The 23,431-nt window shown below is 41.3% G+C and overlaps 1 protein-coding gene across 1 annotated transcript in view; it reads left to right on the forward strand.

Moving 5' to 3' along the window:
* Nucleotides 1-19,787: 19,787 nt before the first annotated feature.
* Nucleotides 19,788-23,431, forward strand: part of XDH (xanthine dehydrogenase) — a 63,235-nt gene continuing 59,591 nt past the window's right edge. The window contains exon 1 of the mRNA XM_027796451.2: nt 19,788-19,958. The gene's annotated coding sequence lies outside the window, so the exon portion shown is untranslated. The remainder of the gene's footprint in view (nt 19,959-23,431) is intronic.

Raw genomic sequence — 23,431 nt, forward strand, 5'->3', positions numbered from 1 at the left:
AGTTCCATTTCTGCTAGGGTGGTATGAGTCTTCTTCTGCAGCTCCCATTTTACAGTTCACAGTGCCTCCCACCTGTCCATCTTTCTGTGCTTCTCACTTTGCTGAGGAGGGCCTTACTCTTCCCAAACCTTCATACATGCACTAAGATACACTAAGTATCTGTTGTTATAGTTGCTGCTCAACTCAAAATTTAGAAAATGTTAATTGAATTTACAGTGTTAACTATCTGAGAAACAGACTTAATTGCACTTATCTGAGTAAAACTGATAGGCTTTTCAGCTTGGGCCTTAGAGACTTTGGGACAGAATCTAAGGTTGTTTTCTGTTCTCTGCATAAAGGGTAGTTACCATCATTTGTGCAAAGCTTTGCACACATGTAGCCCCAGACTTGGTTTATCTTTCACTGTGAATGAGAATCTATGAAACAGAACCATTATTTCTGAACTTGTTCATTCATTTTAGTGATTCAGCCACCAAAATTGTGTGAAGTTCAGGCCTGGATCCAGATTTTGCTTGCAAATGGATAACAGCAAAATCCGGAGTGAATGTGAGCAGTTTTCAGGATATTCAAAAAGGGAATCTGAGTTTTGAAAATGAAAACTACTTCCATAATAGTTAATTCTAAGGCTTTCCAGGGACCAGTATGCTGTGCAAGAGCTTCCTTCTTCAGCAAAATAAGCGATTCCTTCTTATTCAAGGCAAATGATCTCTTAAATCTGTAGGCTGAGTTCAGGCTGGTTTGTGGCCACAAGGGGACAGACAGTAACAGTCGAATAAGATGACATACCCCTGTCCTAGGTGGAATAAGTTCATTGACGGCAGTCAGTGCCACAGTATTAATTATTTCTGGAAAGTCTACAAAACAAATGTATCCTATGCAGTACAAATCATATACAAAAATATATCTGCTGAGTAGCACAGCTGAGATCAGAGAAATAAAGTACATATATATTCCAGATACAGCATAGGAAAAAATGCCATAAATATTTAAGTGCTTGTAATTAAAAAGTCCTTTAAGTTAGGAGATTGAAGGAACTTAAGAAGTGGTATATGGTACCTGTCAGACACTTTAGTCCTATAAAACAACCTGGAAGGAAAGGCATGAAGAGGAAGACTTAAAAAATAAGGGACAAATAATGGGATTTTAGGACCTCTTGTCTCATGTTCATAGATTCAAGTCCACAGTGCAGACTTAGTGTCAGTCAGGTACTACTCTCCGAGTGTAATCATATTTTTTTTAAGATCTTGTGGCACCATTGCTTGCAGCTCTGTGTCATGAGAAACAGTGGACCTCTGCCACAGCACCACAGGACTAATGTCCCCATCACCCTTTCTGGCTAACACCTCTGCAGGCAAAGAGCTTCATCCAGCCCAAAAACGTCAGGTCAGGGCTCAGTCTCCTTCATCAGTCAAATTGGGCTGCTTTGACCATTCGTTACTCTGTATAGTCACAGGAAAGCTACCTACTGACATAGCTGATTTCAGAGTGATTGAATTCATTTAGGTATTTCCTCTCTCTTCCTTCTGAAGCTGATCACATGAAGACTATCTTCAGTGCTTCCTGCATGAGAAATACCACTATACATACTTCATTCAATTTTCAGTGACCTTTTCTTTATATTTGTTTCATGAAGTACTAGATTCATTCACAGGGCTATTAATTAGTACTGAATTCAGTCATTTTGGATAATTTTGGTTTATTATCATCCTAAGGGTGGAGTACGATCTGGTGCAATAACTTGCTTTTATTTAGGTCCTTGGGAAAATAAAAGCGCTTAAACAGGGAGAGAAGTCAGCTGTAAAATAAAGGGAATAAAAATTGACCTTTCTTGACAAACTGTACGAATTTTCGTGACTTTCTCATGTCTTCATGCTGTGAGTAATGCAAGGAATGCTGCAAGCAGAATGCCTGCAAGCTCAGATAGTAAAAATAAAAGCTATACAAGCCAGTTGCAGTTTCCTCTATCCACTTTGAGTTTGCTCATTCTCTTTTTTTTTTTTTTTTTTTTTTCTCCTTACAAGAAAGCAAATTCTGGAGATTGTTCCCATATGAAACAGTCCCCAACATGGGTCTGTCAGTGCTGTCGGGTCCCTGACATAACATCCCACTGCTCCTAAGAGATCAGTGAGCACTTGCTGATACACCTTCGCCAGACTTCTCCTGTTTTATGAAAAAATACGGGTTTATTTAACTCCTTACAGACCAAGGGCTTGTTAGAGAGCTACAAAAGGCTGCAAAGCCCTTCCAACTGACCAAGGGTGAATTTCTGAGCATCTCCTGCCATCTTGTGGGATGGAGGAGAACATTCACTTTGCTTATTATCAGATGTCAGAGCATTTCTTGTGGCCCCCACTGACTAGTGAGCAAATGAGACACTGAGCATGGTGGTGCACCCTCTTCTGCAGGAACAGTTTGGGGGGAACCTGCTGACCTCAATGGGACTGCCCTCAAATTCTCCTGCTATGCCTGTGGCTGGGCTGGCCAATTATAGACACATTATCTAGTCGTTATTAGAGGAAGGGATCAAAGTATGTGGGGGCTTCTCTTGCTGTTGGTCATCTTGGGGGGTGCCTGTGCTGCCCGCTGAGGAAAATCTGCAACGGTATTGCCTCTATATTCAGCAAAATTGCCAGAGAGGTCAAATAACTTGAGCTTGTGGTTGGAAGCCAGGGACTCCTGCGTGCAACCCAGCTAACCCGCACTAACCCCAGCTACGGCCGTATGGGTGGCCGTGGACAAGGCTCTGAGCACAGAGAAAGAAGCCAATAATTCCTGAGTGATAATCCCATGTTTGTCCTTTCTTAAAACTTCCCACAGCAATGAGCAACAGGTTTTCTCTGTGTAAATAAAGTAAGAATGATTGCCAGTACATGAACCACGCTGTCCTACAGAGCTCGTCGGTTGTGCAACAATTAAAGCACGGCAAGGCTAGAATACCAGTGGCCGGCCCAGATGAATGCTCCCATCTAACAGTGGGAGACTGGAAAAAGTCACTGTGGCTTGGTGTGACTCCTGAGTGAGTGGCAACAGTATCTTCAATGTGACAAATTTGTTTTTGCACCCATGTACACCATGAGCCAGCCTGTCGGCTTTTTTTTTTTTGGTGTCTCACTAGGTGAAGCTAGCTGAAATCAGTGTGTATATTTGTTTGCTTTGGGCTGCTTTGGTTGAGCTCTTCTGCAGATTTTGGAATTGCTTTGGGGTGATTGATTCTGCAATGTCAAAAATGCTCCTTTCCTATTTTCAGCTCGTTTTAACATTTGCCCTGTTTGAAACCACAGCCAGGCTGAATAGAAGAGATTTCCTGAGACCACTGGTGAGCCCTCACCAGGAAGAGGCTGTCATGGCTTTTGCAGATCAGTAATAGAAGGGGTCAGGACTCTTTTCAAACAGGTGTCATTGGTGCCCTGTGACAGTGGGGAAGCTGAGGTCTTGCTTGCTGTTCCAGGCTTTGGAGAGGAATATTCTTGCGGACATAGATTTATCCATTCATTCTCCCACCTATTTATTACCTTCCATCCCTATTGCTTCCAGACATAATCTTTCTCTGTTAGTTCCCCTCTCTTTCTGTGTCCTTAACCTACATTCCTCCCTACTCTTAGTCCATTGCTTGCCCTCCAATTTCCGTTATTCTCCCTGGACCTTGAAGAGTCCTCCACGAATCTTTGCCCACTCTGTCCCAGGCTATGTTGCTGAGATACTTTTTCCCAATTTACTTTCCAGACTTTATTTCCCATGTTCTTGTTTTGGGTCCTGCTGTAATGAAGAAACATTCCTTCCCCATACTGACTGGCTATCAGCAGGAGGGACAGACAAACTGCCTCCTTGCTTTCCCTTGCCCTTGTACCACTCTGGCACAGAGATGCTGCAAATGGGTAGCTAGCACACAGAAAACACAGAAAACTTGGTTGTCCCACATGTAGGCCTGGGCTGTGTTTTTATGAGGATGGCATATAAACATACAGGTCAGTAACACAAAGGATCTGTGAAATTTATGCATGAACAGTTGGTCTGCAGGAGTGATGCATGCACAACCTTGGCACACAGAGGAGTTGTGGGAATGCATGCTCAGGATAAAATTCCAGCCATTAGATGAAACAATTAAACAACTGTACTGAAGACAAAGGACTGCTGTCACCCAATGGCTTTGCATTTTATGAAACATGGGCAGATTTTTCTGGGGAACACTGGGCCCAGGTAAAATTTAAACTCTCTTCTTCATAGAAAATGCTTCTCTAGCTTTCCTTTAGTAAAAATAAAAACCAACATACACCCCGCCGAAGAAAACAGCTTTTGTAATTTTTTAACATCAAAACCAACCCTTAGCCTTATTCTTAGAAATGGGTGGATAGTTTTGATTGAAGGTTTCCAAATAATGAGGTACTAAGGCTAATAGTTTTTCACCTAGTATGGAAAACTGCAACGCAGCAGGTTTGGCTGACAAATGCATAAGCAACTGAAATAGTTGCTTTGCAACGGGAAGCACTAGGCAGGTTTAAAAATAAGGAGTTCTATTAATCTTGCTTATTCAAAAGAATGTCTAGTTTTCTCAGGGCACATGTTCATTGCCCTGGTGAAGTAAGTCTGTAACTCCTTTTCACCTAACCTAGATGAAACCTTTTCCTGTTACCCAGGATTGCCAAATAATTGGACCTGCCTGTTAATTGGCTTATTTACAAGTAGTCTGTATTAGATGATGATATTATTATGAAGTTTAGAGGAAATACACAAAGGAACTAGTATCAATCTCCTGCAATAACTAGAGATGTCTGTCCCTTGTTGGAATATCTCCCATTACAGGGGACTTGCGGCATATGTTGCCATGTTTTCACTCATGGAAGCTGACAGCAACAAGGAATAGTTATGAGGCTGGACGATGCATAGGCAGTCTCTTTCTCTGAGCCTGATGTAAAACTAATCCTCACTTTTCTTACATTGCATATTGCCTGACAATGCCATCACTTTATATCTTTGGACAGCACAAGACAGATACTCTGGAATCAGTTTGGCAGCATCTGTCATTCTAATGACTTACCTTTCCTCCACACATACATATTGGGGGAGACTTAGGTGACATAAGTAATACTGAAAATAATCCTAGAAGTTATGATGTCTCTGAGTGCAGCATAGTAGAGGATTGAAGTAAAAGAGAATCTAATCCCAAAGCTGCATTAGTTCTCTGAATTCTATTAAGATTTTTGTCACATAATTTGCTGTATACTGAGAAACTGAAAGGCATCCCAGGAAAAAAGAAATCAGTATTTTAAGAGTTCAAGATACTTAATATAGTCCATACACCTATATATACGCAGAACTTTTTTCCGCCACCTCACAGTAATCAGTGGCTCATTTTTTTTCTTCTTCTAGGAGAAGCTGCCAATGTGACATACTAAGCTGTTGTAGCTTTGCAGAAATACAAGCAGAGGAAATCTGAGCCTGAAATGTTTGCCTGATATAATGAACACCTATGAGTATGTTGATGGTATTGAATCTTTAGAGTATAGATGCTAAAGGGTCAGTTATTTTGTGGCAAGTCTTGAGCAAGAACCAGTTATAAGCTTAATGGCCTAATTTTGCCTACATGCCTGTGACATAGGTGTTTTATGGAGAATTTGTTATCAATGCATAGTTCAGTGATGCAGAGGCTTTGAAGTGAAATGCACACTCTAAGGGAGAACAGAGAGTCCTGATTTTACCTGTTATTGATGAAAATTAATGTTCTCTCACTTTCTTTGTTAGTTAGAAAATACCAGGGCTATCTCTGGAATGAATATGAAATATATAAGTCTTATTGAGAAAGACAGGTAAGTGAAGCAAGGGAATTTAGTCTGTCAAGATCCCCTCACGTTAATTAATAGTCTGTATGGGTATGAACAAAAGATTTGCAATAGTTTTGATGACCGAAAGGTGATTTGAGAATTTAACCTTGGTACAACTACATTATACTTTTTTTTTCCTTTTCATTTCTTCATCTGTACACCTTTTTTAAGTATTTGTCTTTATATTGTCTTTTTTGTACATCACAAATTCATTTGTTTACAGGTTACATTAACCCGATGTGTATCTCGAGGCAGCTGCCTAGTGGCAAAACATTTCCTTATCCCAGAGGATGGTGAAGTTATAAACTGGGTTGCTGAGGCCTAAGTGTTAACAAGCACCTTCTGTTTGCAAGGAGTCTGTGTGGGATGGCTTGTCAGCTGATGTCCTCGGCTCACTTGGGGATCAGAGAGAATCCTTGAATCCCAATGTTCCTCTGGAAGTTTCAATGAGTTTGGTGTGTAGAAACTGCCATCTTACTCAGAAAGGCCCATCCAGTAATGTTGTTTGATAATTAGGAAAAAAATAAAGAAATTATGATTTTGTAAATAGGAACTTTTCTGATGCATGAGCTTTGTAGCAGCCACACCGAAGAAAGTAAAAGTTGTTTCATTGGACGCTATCAAATCTGAATCAGGTCTGACAATCAAACATGTACTTACCTTAACTTCTAGGTAGCATTTTAGCACTGGAGGATAGCAACTAATAAAAACTGTCACCATCTTTACTGCTGGTTCATAGTGTTTAAAGGTTACCCCAAGGCTGGACAGGACACAGTCATTTCCCATTTTATAGCTCATTCTGCTATTACAGTCTAGTGAAGAAACTCTTACAGTTTCAAAAGTAGTAGGTCTGGGAAACTCTGACATTACTTACTCTGGACCTGACAGGCTTTTTAAGGAGTCTTTTTTTTTTTGGGTGGTGGCAGATGAGGGCATATCCATGATGCAGCACTATCATCATTAATTCATCCAGCTCCCAGTAGCTGTGTATCAGGCCCTGGGTTTAAATGGGATGGCAACCTGTAAAAACAATTCAGAAACACCAGGTGGAAACATGACAAGGCAAAACAGGGAAGATAGAGACATGCACCATTATTAAAATGGACAACTATAATGACATAACAGCTCCTAGGGCTTTGATGTATAGGCAGTGTCTGCCAAATGGTGCATGGGCCAGGAATTAAACCTCAGAAATGAAGTAACATTGAGGAGGAGGAAGGCAGGAGGCAAAAAAGCGTTTCAGATGTACTGACTGGGACATGTAGGAATGAGGCCTCTGTGGTTAGCAACTAGATGCAGACTCACGTTTTGTTCTTCAGCTTGCCATAGGCCCCTTGACTGACCTTGGGAAAATAACTTAACTTCTTATTCCTCATTTCCAAACTGTCTCAACCTACTTAAATTTCAGTCATTTAGGGCTGGGTCTATGTACTCACAGGATGGAGGAGCTTATGACTTTATTGGAACTTATTGATGCCACTGTGATATGAATAATGCACCGTCCTAATGACAGTTTACATAGATTCCCTTCTTTCTGCAGGGAAGTGTTAATAACCTCTGTGGCAGTGATGGCTCTTTTCAATTGCCAAACTTTGCCTAAAGTTGCTCACCCAGTTTATGACAGGAGTGTGGTGTCTGCCCAGCTGGTAGGGTCGGATAAGTGCTGCCCAAATTAACTGAGCTGTCAGGTGGAGAGGAGTAAATAACTCGCTGGAAGCACGTGTATTTAAATGCAAGGCATAGCGATGCGATTCTTCATAGGGGAAAATAGAGGTCTGAGAAATTTCTGCCACAGGAGTTGCAGCCAAGGCAAAATACTCATGTCGATATTAGAAATAAAAAATAGATGAGAATGACAGGGAAAATGGAGGGTAAATAAGGCTTTTTGTCTCCAGTGGTACTCTGGGGTGACACACGGGCCCTGCTGTAGGTGGGCTGTGTTAGTGACAAATGACATTCACCTGTATATGGTTAATAAAGGCAGAGGAAAGGGAGGAAGGGGTTCTTTGGTACTTCTGTGTTTTGGTAGGAAGAGCTGTGGTCCCTCTGAGGAGGCGGGCTGAGGGGAGCGGTGGCAGTGGTCCCTGCTGGGGGTCTGGACAGCCCTGTGCTCCGGCATTTGCCTTCTGGCAGCGTCTGTGATTTCTGGGCTGGCTCGGTGCTGTGGGCCGCTGCAGGCCCAGGCTGTGTGCCTGGCAGGCTTTGGCTGGTGGGTAAGCAAAATGACCGCCTCATGCTGGCAGGCTGCAGTCCCCTTCCTCCTCTGGGGAGGTTTTTGGTGTCTCTGTGTGTGTGAACGTGCTTGTCCTTATTTAAAATGAAACAAAACTCTAGTATATTTTTGTGGTATGTTAGTAGATCGCTACTTACGCCTGGGCTGGGTGCTGTGTGTTTTAGGGTGGAGGTAGGCTGCTTTGGGCGATGTTGCCCACTTGCAAGTAGGGCCAGGGTCTGTGGCTGTCTGTGCCGGGAGCAGAGTGGGGGTGACAGCCCTGCAGCCAGGGTGCGTGTCACCTGGCACCCTCTGTCCGCTCTGCACTGCAGCTCCTTGTGATCAAGGCTCCAGAGGGGCTGCTGGAGGCACCGCTCGCTTGAGGACCAGTCCAGTGGTTCCTGCTGGCTTTCTCCCGTTGTGAGCCATGTCCTTGCTGCAGGGATGAGGTGTGTCTATGGGCTCCTTCTTGGGAGTCCTCCCAGCCTGGGCTGGCCCTGGCAGTGGGGTCTGTGTGTTTCGCCTGCACAGAGCAGTGCCCTGTAAAGAGGTGGGTGTCTCATGTCCTGGCCTTCCAGAGGAGTGGGGCAGAGTGCTGTGAGGTGGTATGTGCCTTCCCTGTGCTCAGGGTGCAGGTCCTGGGGGCTTTCTGTCCTGCTGGCAGCTTGCTTGGTGTAACCTTCCCATAAGTGAGGTTCAAGGTCAAGTGTGTGAGTCTTGGGTCTGAGACAAGTGGTGTGGAGCCTGATGTAATGCTAAAGCTGGCTGGTGCCCTGGTGTCCCTCAGCCAGCAGGCCTGGCTGCTGCACCTGTGGTTTAGCACCCCGTAAGCAGGACCAAAGCCTCTTCCTCTGTGGCTGGTCATGCCCTGCCTTAGATGCCTGCCACAGTGTTGTCAGAAACTTGGCAGCCCTGGCTCTGGTCAAGACTGCTGGCCCTCTCTTGCCTGGTGGGTGAGCAGCCCTGTGGCAGCTGCTGGTGAGTACAGGAAGTTTGAAAGAACAGACCCTACAGCTAACTGGTCTAGGTTAGTATATTAGGAGAGATTTGCTAATGTAAATTGATTTTTGCTGTCTGCAGAAGGCACTTTTGATTTCATGGAATTAATCTGCCTGCAGTGTAACTTTAATCTGCCTGCAGTGTAATTTTTCCTTTCTTTTTCAGTATATGCTTTTCAGGGCTACCAGAGGACAATTAGAATGTAGATGTCGTCTTTAGGAGCTAAAAGTAAACCAGGCTATTATCTTCCCTTTGAGAAAGAGAGCTGCAGTTGTATTGTCTGACTCGTGAAGTTTCCATGAAAGTTAAAAGCTCAGCCTGCAACCTATAAAGATCATTGGTAAAGTTTTTCTTGATTTTTGGTGGGAATAGAGTGGCTGGGAGAATTAGCAGTATTGTAAAGAAGCAGATTGCTCAGTGAGTAAAGATGAGCCCTGACAGCTATGCTCCTTTGTAGTGCTAGATGAAAAAGATTTCTCACCTTTGCTTGCGAAGTTCAGCTGAGGAAAACTTGCCTGATACATTGTACAGGCATAACTACTGTGGGTGCTTTGCAAAGCTCAGTGTTGCTCATTGTGAATTTAATGTTAGTGTCATACTCCAGCTGCTTTTAGAAATGCACTTAATAGGATATGTCTTTATGATAGGCTGGTGAAGTAACACAGTGCAAACTGACACCCAAGGTTCAATACATGTGTAGCTAGAGCAAAACAGAAAATGAAACTGAAGTTTTAAAGGTCTCCTATGCATAATTCCTGTAAACTAGATCCTACTGATAGACTGGTCCTGGAGGAAGTTCATTAGCAGGTCTTTTGGCAATCTACTCAATACTTTTTCTACATCCTTCTAAATCAAAGAATGTAGCTACTGTTGCTGCTTATGCCTTCTAAAAATGTTGGCATGTCTGAGGAGCTGCATGTCATGAATGGCTTACACCTTCACTCTATTTTATACATATTACCTAATCAGATTTCATGGCTAAAGATGCAGCTGGATTCACCTGCTTGGAAAAGTAGTGAGTGGGCTGAACTAATGTTGAGAAATATGAGGAATGATCTTTCTTGACTGGCTTGCTCAAAAAACATTCCCCCCACCCAAAAAAAACCCAACAAAACAACCAACTCAGCAACAGGCCCACAACATTGTTAGCAGTTTTGCTGCCTGACTCACCTGAGCTTCTGACTGAAATTGAAGGGTGAAAAGGTGTCTGAAACAGCAGTGTGTCCTGGAACTTTAGGGCATTCCTAAGATTTTTGATCTTAGATTTATGGGGCAAAAATGCTACCTTAACAAGTTGGAAGGATACTTTCTTAGGGCAAGTGGGGAGTGTAGTCTGTACACTCCACATATACATTCTTTGGGACAGCTAGCAAGACTACCTGAAAGAGATGTGACCAGTGTAGGGTAAATCCAAGCTATGATCTTGTTTTTGTGATGCAGTTTGAAACAGGGCACACGAGCTCCCTCTCCCTTGGCTCTGCTGATGCAGCAACACTTAGGGTGGAAACCAGGCCTCCTGTGTCAGCTGTACACGGCAGTTTTTGTCAGGAAAGTCTTTAATGGATGCGATCTGCTGATTTCTACTGGCTAAAAAGTATTAGCACTGCCACTGCAGCGGATACAGACCAGGGAAGTTCACGGCATCGTGTAGATAAACATCAGATATGTCCTTGCCTTGTGCTTAGCTGCATGCTTAGTTCATGGGAAAAGTAACTTGGAATTTATGGGAACTTGGGTTTGGAAGGGAATTGGTGGAGTATAGCAAGTGGTTGTCTTTGCAAAGAGCACAACCTGCATAATCAACATGGATGGGTGACAGACTGCAGGGAAGTGCTCTCCTGACGTGCTGTGGTGTCTAGGTGCCTTAGAGAAGAAAATCTGTAATGTGGCGATGATGAAGATATGCTTGCACATGCTTTGATATTTAGAAAAAAATGAAAGGAAAAGCAAGGAGTAGAACAGAAAATTATTTAGCTTCTGAAAGGTAGTATGATTGCCTTTGGAGACAGATTAAATGGCTCAAGTTAGTTCATGCAGTGTTTAGCCAGGGTAAATACACAGACTGCTTCCCACAACTTCTACGCTATGACAGATACTGTCTTTAGACGGATATAACGAATAATTTTTTCAGGGAGTGCCTGTCTCAACAATACATAGTGTGTCCAGGAAATTCTAGGTCTGACACTTGAACTTGCAAGAAGGTGTGACTGGAAGATTTGACAAGCTCTGCATGGTTGAACACACTTTATGAAACAACCAAGGGCAACCTGAACTAGGAAAATATTCAGTATCAATTTCATCCTCTTTTGAAAGATTTGTGTGGCTTTTCCCCGCACTGTTCTCTTAATCATGGACATAGAAAACTTATGTAATACTTTCCAAAAAAAGAAGAGCATATATTTCCCCAATGTGGTTAATTTAAGTGTTGCAAGGAATACTAAACTAGGGAGGGACTAGATGATAGCACTGTTCCTAACAAACTCTTCCCTGAAGACATAAGATAGGGCGACTGTGACTGCTGTAACTGTAGGTAAGGTCACTGAGTTTCATCAGAACATGCTTTTTGTGTTTGGTGCTCATCGTGTTTGGGCAAAATCTTGATCTTCAGCAGCATTCTTAAAAAGCTTTAGTTCCAGCATTTTCTAGTTCTCCCATTTCCCAAGGGGATTAATGACATGGATGTTCCTGTTACAAATAATCCTTAAGCCAGCCGTGTGCTGTGGGAACAGTAAAATGCTTGGTGAATGTTCCAAAGTGCGTTGGCTCTGCTCAGGGTTGCGCCATTCACCTGAAGTAGGGAAGAGGCTGGAAAGGTGTTGCAAGCTGCAACTGATAGGTCATCTAGACATTTGCTACACAAGGATGGATCAAGGTCATGATAATTCTTCTCATACTCATCTCAAAACAACAGGTTACTTAAATCAGTCAATGTTTGCTCTTCTGTGATTGCAGTGGGAAAACACACATCTAAAAATGACCTCCTAACAGTGACGTTAGGCTTTCTGAGGTGTGTCTGTCAATTGGAAGCCATGGGAGTAATTTGCTTTTACTGTGGTTAGGCACAAGCGGAAGCTAGTCAGGTAGTAATGAGTGCTTTCATATGACTTATTAAAGTGTTAGCATCAATTATTTATTGCAAATGATGGATTTGTAATCTAAAAAGATCTCATGATAATGGACACCTCATTATGTTCTTTATTAATAGAAGCGGGGGAAAAAGCAGAACTAGTTTGAATTGCTTCAGTCTACTGTGGTCTCACCAAGTGGTTGTAAACACATCTTTGTACGATATTTCACTATCTGAGCTGGAAATAGAATGGACACCGTTACCTGTAAAGTAATCATTACTGGCTTGATGCTGCTTGTAACTGTCTTCATTATAACTACGGAATCAAGTGTCATCTGCACTTCAGGCACAAAATCTCATTGTACTAGTTCTAGAATGACTATGAGTGCCTTATTGATTATATCATTATGAGGATTAGTGAACTTCAGGGTGTTTAATTTGTTACAGCCATACAGAGAATGAATGTTGAGCCTAAGTGCTAAGACCAAAGTTGTATTAGTTGTCCAACCTGGCACATAAAGCTTTATGTGGAACTTCTGAATGTTAAAATTTAATCAAAATCTTAGATAGCATCTTCCTAATTGCATAAGCTTGCAGATTTTATCAGCCCTAGACCGAATACACAGGAAAACTCAATCACTGGTAACCATGGATATTAATTTAGAAGGAGTGGTAAGAAGTACACATCTCCTTCAGGCAGCAGCAAACCTTTTCAGATTCTTAATTGGCATAAATCAATGAAGAGCACTTTGAGTGGGATATGTCCTCTATTTAAAAGAAACAAACTTCAAGAGGCAGAATTGCTGAAATCTGAAGAAACAAAAGGCAAGATTTAATTGCAGTGGAGTTGGTGTAACTGTTAAGGGCTCTGGTTACCTTAGAGGAATTAGTAAAATATCAACTAGGAAATAGTTACCTAAACTTAAGAGGAACACTAGCAGCTTAATTAAGCAGAAGATACTGATTTTTTTACAAATGCTTCAGTTTTCACTTTATTCTGAGTTCTGGCTTTCAACCAGAGACAAGTTAGCACTGGCCCATCAAACTGCAGGAGAAATTTAATCAGCACCACTTTCCAACTATTGTGCAAACAAATTGGCAAGATAAAATGACAAGTAAGTTCTACAAAGCTTGTGCAATTGGTAGTCCCTGGAGCAATTTGTATAACTATTCAGTTTCATGTCCCTTGGTGAAGGCCACCAAACTTTTGCAATTTTTGATTGAATGGACTTTTAATAATCAAAAATTAAACCTTCAAAAGAGTTGTAAACACATCTGGAAATGATCCTTATACATGATGGGAATGTTTGGACTGGTATGTGGACTGGGTTTGTCTCTGCAAGACAAATCTTCCTGGTTGGCCATGTTTATTTCAGGAGCGTGATCATTGCCTCTTGAAAGAATGTGGGGCAGGGTGAGATTGAGGGCTTGCTTTTCCCTGAGTTTGTGCATGCCAGATCTTCCTCTGAGGAGGGCTCTGCAGTGGACAGCTGATGTTCTGCTCTAAAAACGTTAGAGCAGAATAACTTACTGATACGTGGGAAAGTAGAGCTGTAATGAAAAGTCCTAGATGGTCTTGGGTAACATCGAGCCAATGTAATTATTGGGAAAGAGGAAGAATTTGCAGGCAAAAGGGGAGTGAAGAGCTTTAGCTATAATCAGTGATTTTTCCTGTGGTCTGTTGCTGGATCAGCTGGGACAGTCTGGTGGAAATGTCTTTGTGTAGACTTGTGAATGCTCTGTATAGACCTGGAAAAATTGTCTTCCCTGCCTGCTCTGCCACAGATGCAGGTGGGAGCTGGAAATGAAATCATGGGAACATTCTTAATTTAGCTCTGCAGTATTGAAGTTTCTGCTTTCTAAGAATTCAAGAAGGAATACTGATTTTTCTTTCAAGAATCTAGAGTAAATGAAAATCAAACCCATCGGAATTGGGTCCATTTCAACAAATTAATTTAAAGCAGTATTTTGAAGTGATAGAATTAGTTGGATGGTCTAGTAACTTTAAAAGCTCCTAGTACAGACATTGTAGAAATGGGAGTGTGGATTGATTGCTTCTATTTCTGTGCTACTGCTGATTTACTATATAATCTAAGAGTTCCTCTTAGTGCCTCAGCTTTTCCTGTCTGTAAAACTGCAAGTAACAACATTACAGGGTGTTGTGCAAATGTTAATTAATGTTCATTAGATTATTTTGGTAGCTCTTGGTAACATAGCAACATGAAGTTATTACAGGGAGAAATAATAATATGTGGCCCAGTACCAGCAATGTGCGAAACCGAATGAATATACCTGTTAAAGTTTTTAAAGCATAGATCCAATCAAATCAACCTTAAACAATGGGTAAAATAGACTTAAAGAAATCCTGTTACTTCTTACAAACTCTTCTCAAATCATTAATATGCACATTGAAGATGTAAAATTTCAGGTTTGAATTGCAACTTTAATTCCAAGCCTTTATTGACTTTGGGAGCTTAATTGGGAAGGTATGGGGTACATAAGGTCAAGTTTATAATTCTCCTGAGGATGTATACCCTACAAAACACCAAATGAAAATAACAATTGATGCTTTGTAGAAAAAAAATTCTGTATGGGGGGGTTTAGGATTTTTTTAATAAACAGTTCAATTGACCAAAACTACCCTTTCATTGAGGTCTGATAAGGTGCTTCCTCTGTGATGATACAATTCTACATCTTTGTACAGGTATAGCTTTGAAGTCACTGTTGTAGTTGGATTACGTTCCCCAACAACGTCTTAGGTGTAACAGTATGAATAAATAACACAGAAACACTTCCATTCTGTTGTCTTGCAGGTTTTCTTGGCAACTTTTGTGCCCTGATACTTTTTCTGGCAAAGTTTTCTTTGGTAAAATGTCAATATATTTTGTATGTGCTTTTTCATCTGTAAGGTGTAGTTTTTGGTCTGTATCTGTTAGGTAAATTGGGTTACAGTCAGACTGTTTTAAGTTTACTGTTCATATTCTATTAATTTCATAGCTAAACTAGGAGAATACGACGGGATTATGTTGCATTCACAACATCTCCTTTGGTTTGCCAATTTATAAACAGTCCCTGGGTAATTATAAACACTTGTATAAACTTTCCAGAATGACATCATTGACAGTGTACCATTGAGTCATTTGAGGCATCCTATAATATGAATGAGTCAGAGCAGGAATCTTATTTGCTTTGTTTCTAGTATACTCTTTGAAGGATCTGTCTCTAGCATGTGTAGTATCCCACGTCTGACTTTGCAGTTCCTCTGCCATGTCTGTTTCCCAGCTAGGTTTTGTCACATGGGATTGCATAACTTGAGAAGAGGAATATGGTATTTCCAAATATTAATTTCTTCTCGCATCTCCAGTTAGGCTTTGGAGCATTTCTCACTCTGCTCTAGTGGATGATGAGGTGACACTTCAGTCCCTTGCTTTCCAGCAGCGAGGTAGCTATCTTGGCTCATTGAGACTCTAGCTCTCAGTCAATATTGGACTTGGGCCGTCCTGGCAATCCACATACCTCATGCACATTTATTACAATGAAATGTAGTTGGTTGTGGAGGGTTTGCCATGAGTCAAGCATAACTTTCATTTCAGGATTCAGTCAATGTTAATATTTGCTTAACTAGCAAATAGTTAGCGGGGCATTCTTTAATGTGCTTAAAGATTTTGTAATATTGATACCTGATCCTTATGAAAGTACAATAAATCAAGCAATGGGGCAGGTGCTGCCTCCATGCATTATCCTGTTGTTCTGGTATCATTTAGATAGTTTAAATGAACCGGTGCCTTCCTGTAGGTGCTGCCTCACTCCTCAGCAGGATGAGGCCCTTGTCTGAAGGAGCTGGAAACGGGTGTGGCAGACTGCATGATGCCCAAGTAGAGAGACACAAAAGGGAAGTGTCCAAGAATTCTAGCAAGAAGAGGTTGCTATGCTTTTGGGGCTCCCACTGCACTGGTTTAACTGATACATCATTTGATATGGAGTGAGACAGAAATGGAAGCTGTAAGTGGTGAAGACGTTCTTTATTAGAAGAAATTGTCTGGGCTAGAGAAATCATACCTAGGTCTAAATTGCTCCTCTCTGAGACTCGCGTGCGTATTGGAAAAGTTATGGAGGCTGGGCAAAGCAGGTAGGGATGCTCCATTTCAGGGCTTCCTGTCTAGCAGAGCAGGGACCTCACACACAGAGCTCATGAAGCCGAATATGTGTGAGAAGGAAGAAGCTCATCTGGGGTCTTCTGCTGTTTTATGCCTGAAAAGCTTGCTGTCATCCAGCTGTTTACTTCTAACAAATAGAGAAATAGTAAACTATGCTAGATTGCAGGCTTTTTTTTCTTAAGCTATTAAGAGGTGTCTAGGGTGACAAAAACCAAAATTAACCATTGTTTCTTTGGCAGAGACCGTCTGACAGGTTGGAGAGGACAGCAGGTGCCTATTTTCTACCTCTCAAGGGGTGAAAACAAAGCACTCTGTCGCTGTTGCTGTTTCTGTCTTTGTCTCTGGAGCTCTTCACCTTGCTTCTGGTCCTGACTTGTTGGAAATGTAGTTCTGATACTTTTGTTAAAGAATTCCAGGTAAGAGGTACCACCCAAGGTGAAACATGCCAGTTGGAAATGAGCTACAACAGCTACTGTAGGTGGTGACTGAATTGCAAATGTGGGAGCACATGTTTTTGTCTGCAGGACAATCAGGCTGGAAGAAGCCATCTGGCTTGGTCCTGGAATGCACCCACACTGCTGTGAGGGGGAGAATCCATTGCTTCACACTGAGGAGCCAGACACCTGGCCATCCCGCTTGGCAGATGGTTGTCTTTTCTGCAACCAAGCCTCCTCTCCACTGAGGTCAGAAATAAGAAGGGAGAGGCAGAGGAGCACTCCATATCCAAGGATGGAGGTGCACTGTCTTCACTCTCAAGGAAGTCGAGAAGGGTTAATGATTCCAGACTTGGGTCCGTAAGCTGCAGAGTAGAAGTAGGTGGCTGAGTAGGGGACAAATGTAAAGGGAAACACATCATCACCTTTCCAGATAAAAAGCCTAGCTCAGAAAGGTAATCAACCTTCTTTTGACAGTATGGTCAGAACTTGGAGGCAGCATGATCTGCTGTAGAGTGATTCTGCAGGCTAGCAAGTAGCAGATGTGGTCTGGAGAGACTGAAACACATGGCATGTGTCCTAAATCAACCAGGATTTTCAGGAAATCATAATAATCAGTGGAGATCCACAAGATGGATTAGATACTGTAGTGGCATCTGTTCAAGAAACTTCTCTAAGGGAATTGCTGTCAAAGTGTATTTATGATTCCTCTGTTTGGAATCTTTGATGGAACTTTTGAAGTCACAGTTTTGGATTAATCGAAGATAAAGTGGATCCTGAGTAAGAACTCAACTGAAAGGGGTAAGGGTCATGTCATAAGACAATGATTATGAAGGAGTAAGACTAAAAGCTGAAGTAAATAAGAACAAGAAGGAAACACTGAGATTTATCTGTTCCACCCTTTCCTTTCTTGCACTCAGAAGTTCTGTGGACCTAGATGGGAAACTCAAAATACCTAGTCAGAACCATAGATGAATGCCCGACTGTGGGAACACTGTGACCCCTGCTGGACTTGGTCTGTGGGCATATTTGTGCAGACAGTCCCCTGTGTTGAACTTGGGTGCATTCAACTCAGTGGAGTGAGACTGCCTGGCTCCAAGAGCCCTTTAAGATCAGTTTCCCTGTTGTGGAACTGCTCAGCCCAGGCTCAATGCTAGGATACCTGGGAAGACTCTTAAAATATAGAATATGACATCAAGTAAGTGTCTTCTGACATGTCACTGGAAAAAAGCTCTAGAACTTTTTTACGTGAAAACTCACTTGGTACCTCTTCATCAGAGCATTGCCATATTTGGAGAACATTGCCTATCTGTGCTTTTCCAGGCATGGGCTTTGCCTTGTTAAAGACTGTGTCATCTGGATGGTTCCTCCTTTCCCTTGAGGAAAGGGAGTTCCAATGCATTGCCATAACTTGACACCAGCTCTTCATTCTGACTCTCACTCTTGTAACTCAAAGATGTTTATTCAAAATAGTGTGTGAAATGTGGGATAAACAGATCAGCAGTTTAATAATTCTGGAGTATGCTGTGATATTGAGACATCCTTTATACAGAAAGGCTGGAACAACAATGCTGGATTTGGTCTTGATAATTTTTTTTGTTGGGGGGGGTCAATTAAGAGCGTTATAAAGTCTCACCAAGCAATAGTGACAAGAGTTTGCTTCTCCAGGTGAGGCGATGAATACTATCAATTGTATGATGGTATTTAAATGATTGAACAGTATCCAAAATTGTAAGTGGTCAGTTAGAATTGTTTGGAAACTTTGTGCATTGTGGAGCATGCTTCCAGGAGTCTGCATTATCAATACATCAAGAACAATTTGCTGGAATGATTTGTGAAGACTTTTTTAAAAATAAAAAGCATACAGGAAAATTCTCATTGTTTTGCCAGGACATAAATTGAAAAGAGGAAGGAAAAAAGTAATGTGGATTATTTATCCTGGTTTATCTCGATTGCCAGATTTCGGATCCCTTTCAGCTTTTACAGTGGAATAAACAAACAACTGTTTGTGTTAGGTTTTTTGAAGTTCAACATTAGTCAAGCTGTATGACAGAATCTGAATGAGTATTTTTAAAAATGTTTTTCTTTTCTTCCAGCCTAGGAGTTTCATATTTTAAATCAAATTTAGCTTATGCTATGTCTGTTTTTCCCAATGTTTTCCATCTCATGTGTGAAAGCTAGAAGACAATCAGCTTGCTGAGGTGTATTCTGGGTGTCCCGATGTAACACGTCTCAATTGCATAAATGGATTTTGTAATCTTTTCGCTCTGTTGCTTGCACAATATGGATTAAGTTAATTATTTATAGCTTGTCAGGGCAGCTGTTGAAGTGTCCCATGCAATGCAAAAGAAATTGATTCTGATAGGAAGCCATCCAACTGTGCCTTGTCAGTGCAGTTAGGGCCAGAAGACTTTTGAATTAATAGATGAATTTAGAAATTTTTTTCCAGAGAAACGAATGTATCCTATTTGTTCCATCGAATAATTTTCCTGTGTTCATAATTTCTTTTTGAAATGCTTTACAAGTGTCTCTGTTGCTCCCTTTAGCGACTGGCGGAGCAGCCGCCAGGTGGCGGGCGGCCCGCCGGGGCGCAGCGTGCCCAGGGACCCCTCACCAGCATCACTTAGAGGAGCGGGGGGGATGCCCCATCACTTTTTTTCTTGCAGGTCCTTTTTCTTCTCTTAATGTCTGCTGATGAGAGGGGTCACTGCATTTAAGCTGGCCTTCACAAACTCTTAGCCTGGAGGAGCTGCCATAAGTGGATGGTCAACTGTATCTCACCGTTGGGGTCCCACTGTGGAGTGAGCAGGGCAGGCAAGAGAATTACCCTGGTGGTGCCCCCCTGGCCATCCCTGCCTGCCCTCACCGGGCACAGGGCCCGGGTGCTGCCTGCCAGGCCCTTGACCTTCTCCTGCAGTCCTGCCGCTGACCTCTCCAGCTGACCAGCTCTGGGATCCGCTCCCCCTCCTCGCCCAATAGGGGCTTGCTTTTTGCAAAGTCGCTGCTGAGTCAGGCTGTCACAGATCAGCAGACACTGACCATGAAAGTTCTTAATTATTTTTTTTCTGTAGTTTATCCTGAACATCGTGTCATCTTTCTGCGTCCAAACTTCCTCTGACGTCAGTGCAAGTAAGGGATCAGGGTCAATTTTTTTTTTCTTACAAGAAATGCTGACCTGAACACTCATCAGGTTAGGAGACCTGAGAAACTTGAAGCGTGAGAAAAATACCTCATAAAATCAAAGATGTCGTCAATGGTGCCCCAAAACTGGTGGGTACTCAATTTTATTTATATATGGGTTTTTTAGTGGTTTTAACGTAAAAACCATTTCTTGTGCTAAAGGGATCTTCCTGAGATACAAAGAAGAGATGTGAATAACTACAAACTAAACCAGTTTGTATCTTAGACTGCAACATTACTTGAGTTGAGTGGCTGCACTCACTACAAATCTTTATCCAAATAAGATGTAATGGACATCTAGGACTTGTGATAACAGATTATACTCTGAACTCTCTAAACTCTCCTGCTCTTGGAAATTCACTGGATTATGCATTATGGAATAAGCTACTCACTCCATAGTTGTTTCTTAATTGAGAAAACAAAACTGTTCCAGGAAAATTGGTAGTACTTGCGCTGTTCTTCAAGCTTATGTTGCTTTCTCAGTGTGGGAAAACAGTCCAATGTGTTTACTTTTGTTTTAATTGATCTTTTTTTGACTTTGCATCCTTTTTTCTGGGACGTCAGTGCTGGGAACTGTAAACACAGTGAAGATATGTACATGTTATGTTTCTGTCAACAGAGTATAGGTTCTGGGTTCAGATTCTAGTCTCAGTGAAAACGGTGGGTGGTTTCCCCACTAGGTGGAATTCAGAAAGCATTTGATGTTTTATTTAACTTCTCTCCCACTGAGTACAGTGAGAAAGGAGCTCAGCTCTCAGTACTCCTGAAAATTTCACCCTTGATGTCATCACTATTTGTCCTGCCGTTTGGTCAGGTTCTCTAACTTCTCTGTACTGCAATAATTTCTTCAGTAAGATAAGAAACTCAAACTAGCTCTTTTAAATCCATGTAGAAATGAGAAGTGTGATGTGTAAAAAGGCTGGTTTTATAAGAATGTTCCTTTTCAAGGGATAGTTTTGTACATTTTATGATACTAGGAAAGTTAGATATAACTAAACTTTTTTTGTCCAAATAACAGTTCTACTCATAGAACTCATACATAGTGCAGACTACTCAATGCGTGACTCCAATAAATGGATCAAAATAGGTGTTTGAAGGCCAGCCTGGTGAAAGTCTGCATCCCATAAAGGAAGAGGCAACTATTAGAAATGGACCTTGCCTTTGAAGAATAAAATGTAGCTTCCAGAACAGTCTAGTGAGAGCCTGTCTACCATCACTTTTTGCTATTTCTAAAGTAACAATCATCATGTATCTAATTGGCTGCCACTCCTTGATCTTATGGGTGTTTGCTAGATTGTGATTCTTCCCCTAGTCTGTAGCTGCTTTGTCTAAAGTGGAAGAAGTGGAAGTGGTGACGCAGATACTCCGTGCTCTGAACTGCCGAAGAGACTGCCAGAGTGGGGCCCTGTTCTTGATCTTTGTTCAGTCACAGTAGAAGTGACTGACAATAATAAACTTCTGGACTAGGGGGAAAAAATTTAAAAAGTAAAATCTATGAATACAGGCAAATATTAGCTGACCAGTTCAACAGATAAGTTTCATAAAATAAAGATCTGATTAAAAAATTGCTTCTGCCATGCACAGCTGTGATGTTGTGGTGATGGAAAAAGATCTGAGTACTTAATATCTATGGCTTGGTGTTGATGCTAGAATCCTGTCAGTTCTTACTTATTTCACCTGTCTGTGCAGGCTACTGTTTGTATTTTTGTGCTTAATATTCTGTCATGTGTGGAATCTGCAGGAGGTTGCATGTTACAGACTCTACTGGCTTCTAAAAGCTATTATCTGCTGCAGTAATCAGTATCATAAAAATAACAACTACGTCTTTCCTCTGGGATCTCATAGCCTTTTTTTTTTTTTTTCCTTCAGAGGCTTTTGGTTTAGTAGTTTAGATTGCAAACTTTGTGGCACAGAAACTGAAATGTCTCCCTCTTATTGGAAGTATTCTATTGTGGTAATATACCCAATAATACTATAGAACCACTGCTGCAACTCTCCTGGGACAGAAATGTCAGAGCATTTATGTATGGAATCCAGTTTAGGATTAGAACCATCAAAGTCTTCAAGGGAGATGGATTTGAAATTCTGGGTTCAACTCCACTGTGTTTCTATTTATATAAAATAGCTTCTACTTTGTTCAAGGGAATAAAAGCTTTCTGTGCCATCTTTAATAAAGTGTCTAATATTGGCCTCTCTGCATGCTTGAGATGCATCTGATTTATCTTCTGGAAGGATCACTGAAAAAGCATTGCAAAGAAACCATGGGTTTGCTCAGCAGAAACCAGACAGAGGTGCGATCGCACATTCCTGTATTGCTAGTAAGAGAGATAACAGAGAGCAGAAAACAGCTAGGAGTTGGTTATCAATTTCTACAGTCCCAACCTTGTGTAACCATTAGGGCACACTTACCTTGTCCTGGGAAAAGCAGCTTTGAGAATTCCTATATATGCATATCTTTATACCTTATCTTCTCTTTTATCATTTTTCTCAAGTAGTTTTCTAAGCTGTTTGGTTAAAGCCTATCTTATCGTCTTAAATTAACAAGGTTGGTAATCATGTTTACATCGAGATACATCAGCAGCATTCTCCTGAAAGTACAGGTATATCTGTACTCTAGTTAGGTGTCTGCATTAGTCATGCTGGATATTTTATTGCAACAGCCCTGTAATTCATTTGTTGGTAAATATCTCAGCCTTGTTTTGCTGGCTTGAGTTCTACAAAGTAATCTCCTGCCAACTGTGAAAACTGTCAGCTCTGTCTTTTCTATGCAGATATAAAATAATACAGGATACAAAATAAGTGGGGGAAAACAGTTTTAATAAAAAAGGAAGCCACTCCAGTTCAAAAGGGAGATGAAAACAGTGGTATTTGTCATCAGGTGGTATAAAGGGCAATCATGGTAAATGATCAGAAATATTTTGGGTCTAAGTTCATCATGCAAATATAGGAAGAAGCATAACAGAGGGAATACATTAATTTCTATTTTAACTGGTTTTCTAGTGAATACTTGAAAAGTGGAGGTAACTTATTCTTCATGAATTGGAAAGCTTCAAGAATGATGAAGATGTAAGCTTTCTGTTTAGTGCCTTTAAATGCCCATACCTGGGCACAAAGTCTGTCACTGAAAGCAGCAAGTCTGACTGAGGTACTTATAAATGAAAATAATCCAGGTAATTAATATATCTCTTCTGAGTAGTCAGGGATTTGTAGACATGTTTAAGATGTACATAATTCCAGGCTTTCCATGTGCAGTCATCTTTCTTCCCTGTCTAATAAAATAATTTTGGGAGTATGAAGGCTTTTTTATTCCAGGTTAAGATTGTAGGATATCAGGAACATGACTTAAGAAAATCTGTCTTTCGGGTGTGAGGTAAGATTGAAGGGGAAACACAGGACTTGAAGTAATTTGAGTAATATTTGTAACTTCTGTAATATATGCACAACATATTATCCAGTTTGTAGGCTGTTCAAGGTTCATTTTGAAAGCAGTTCATCTCTTCTTTCATGCACTGCTCTTGGAAGGGTGTTCTTCAATGTTACTGCTATAATGTTTATGGCTTTTC

The sequence above is a fragment of the Falco peregrinus genome, chromosome 11, assembly GCF_023634155.1.
Source record: "Falco peregrinus isolate bFalPer1 chromosome 11, bFalPer1.pri, whole genome shotgun sequence".
NCBI lineage: Eukaryota > Metazoa > Chordata > Aves > Falconiformes > Falconidae > Falco > Falco peregrinus.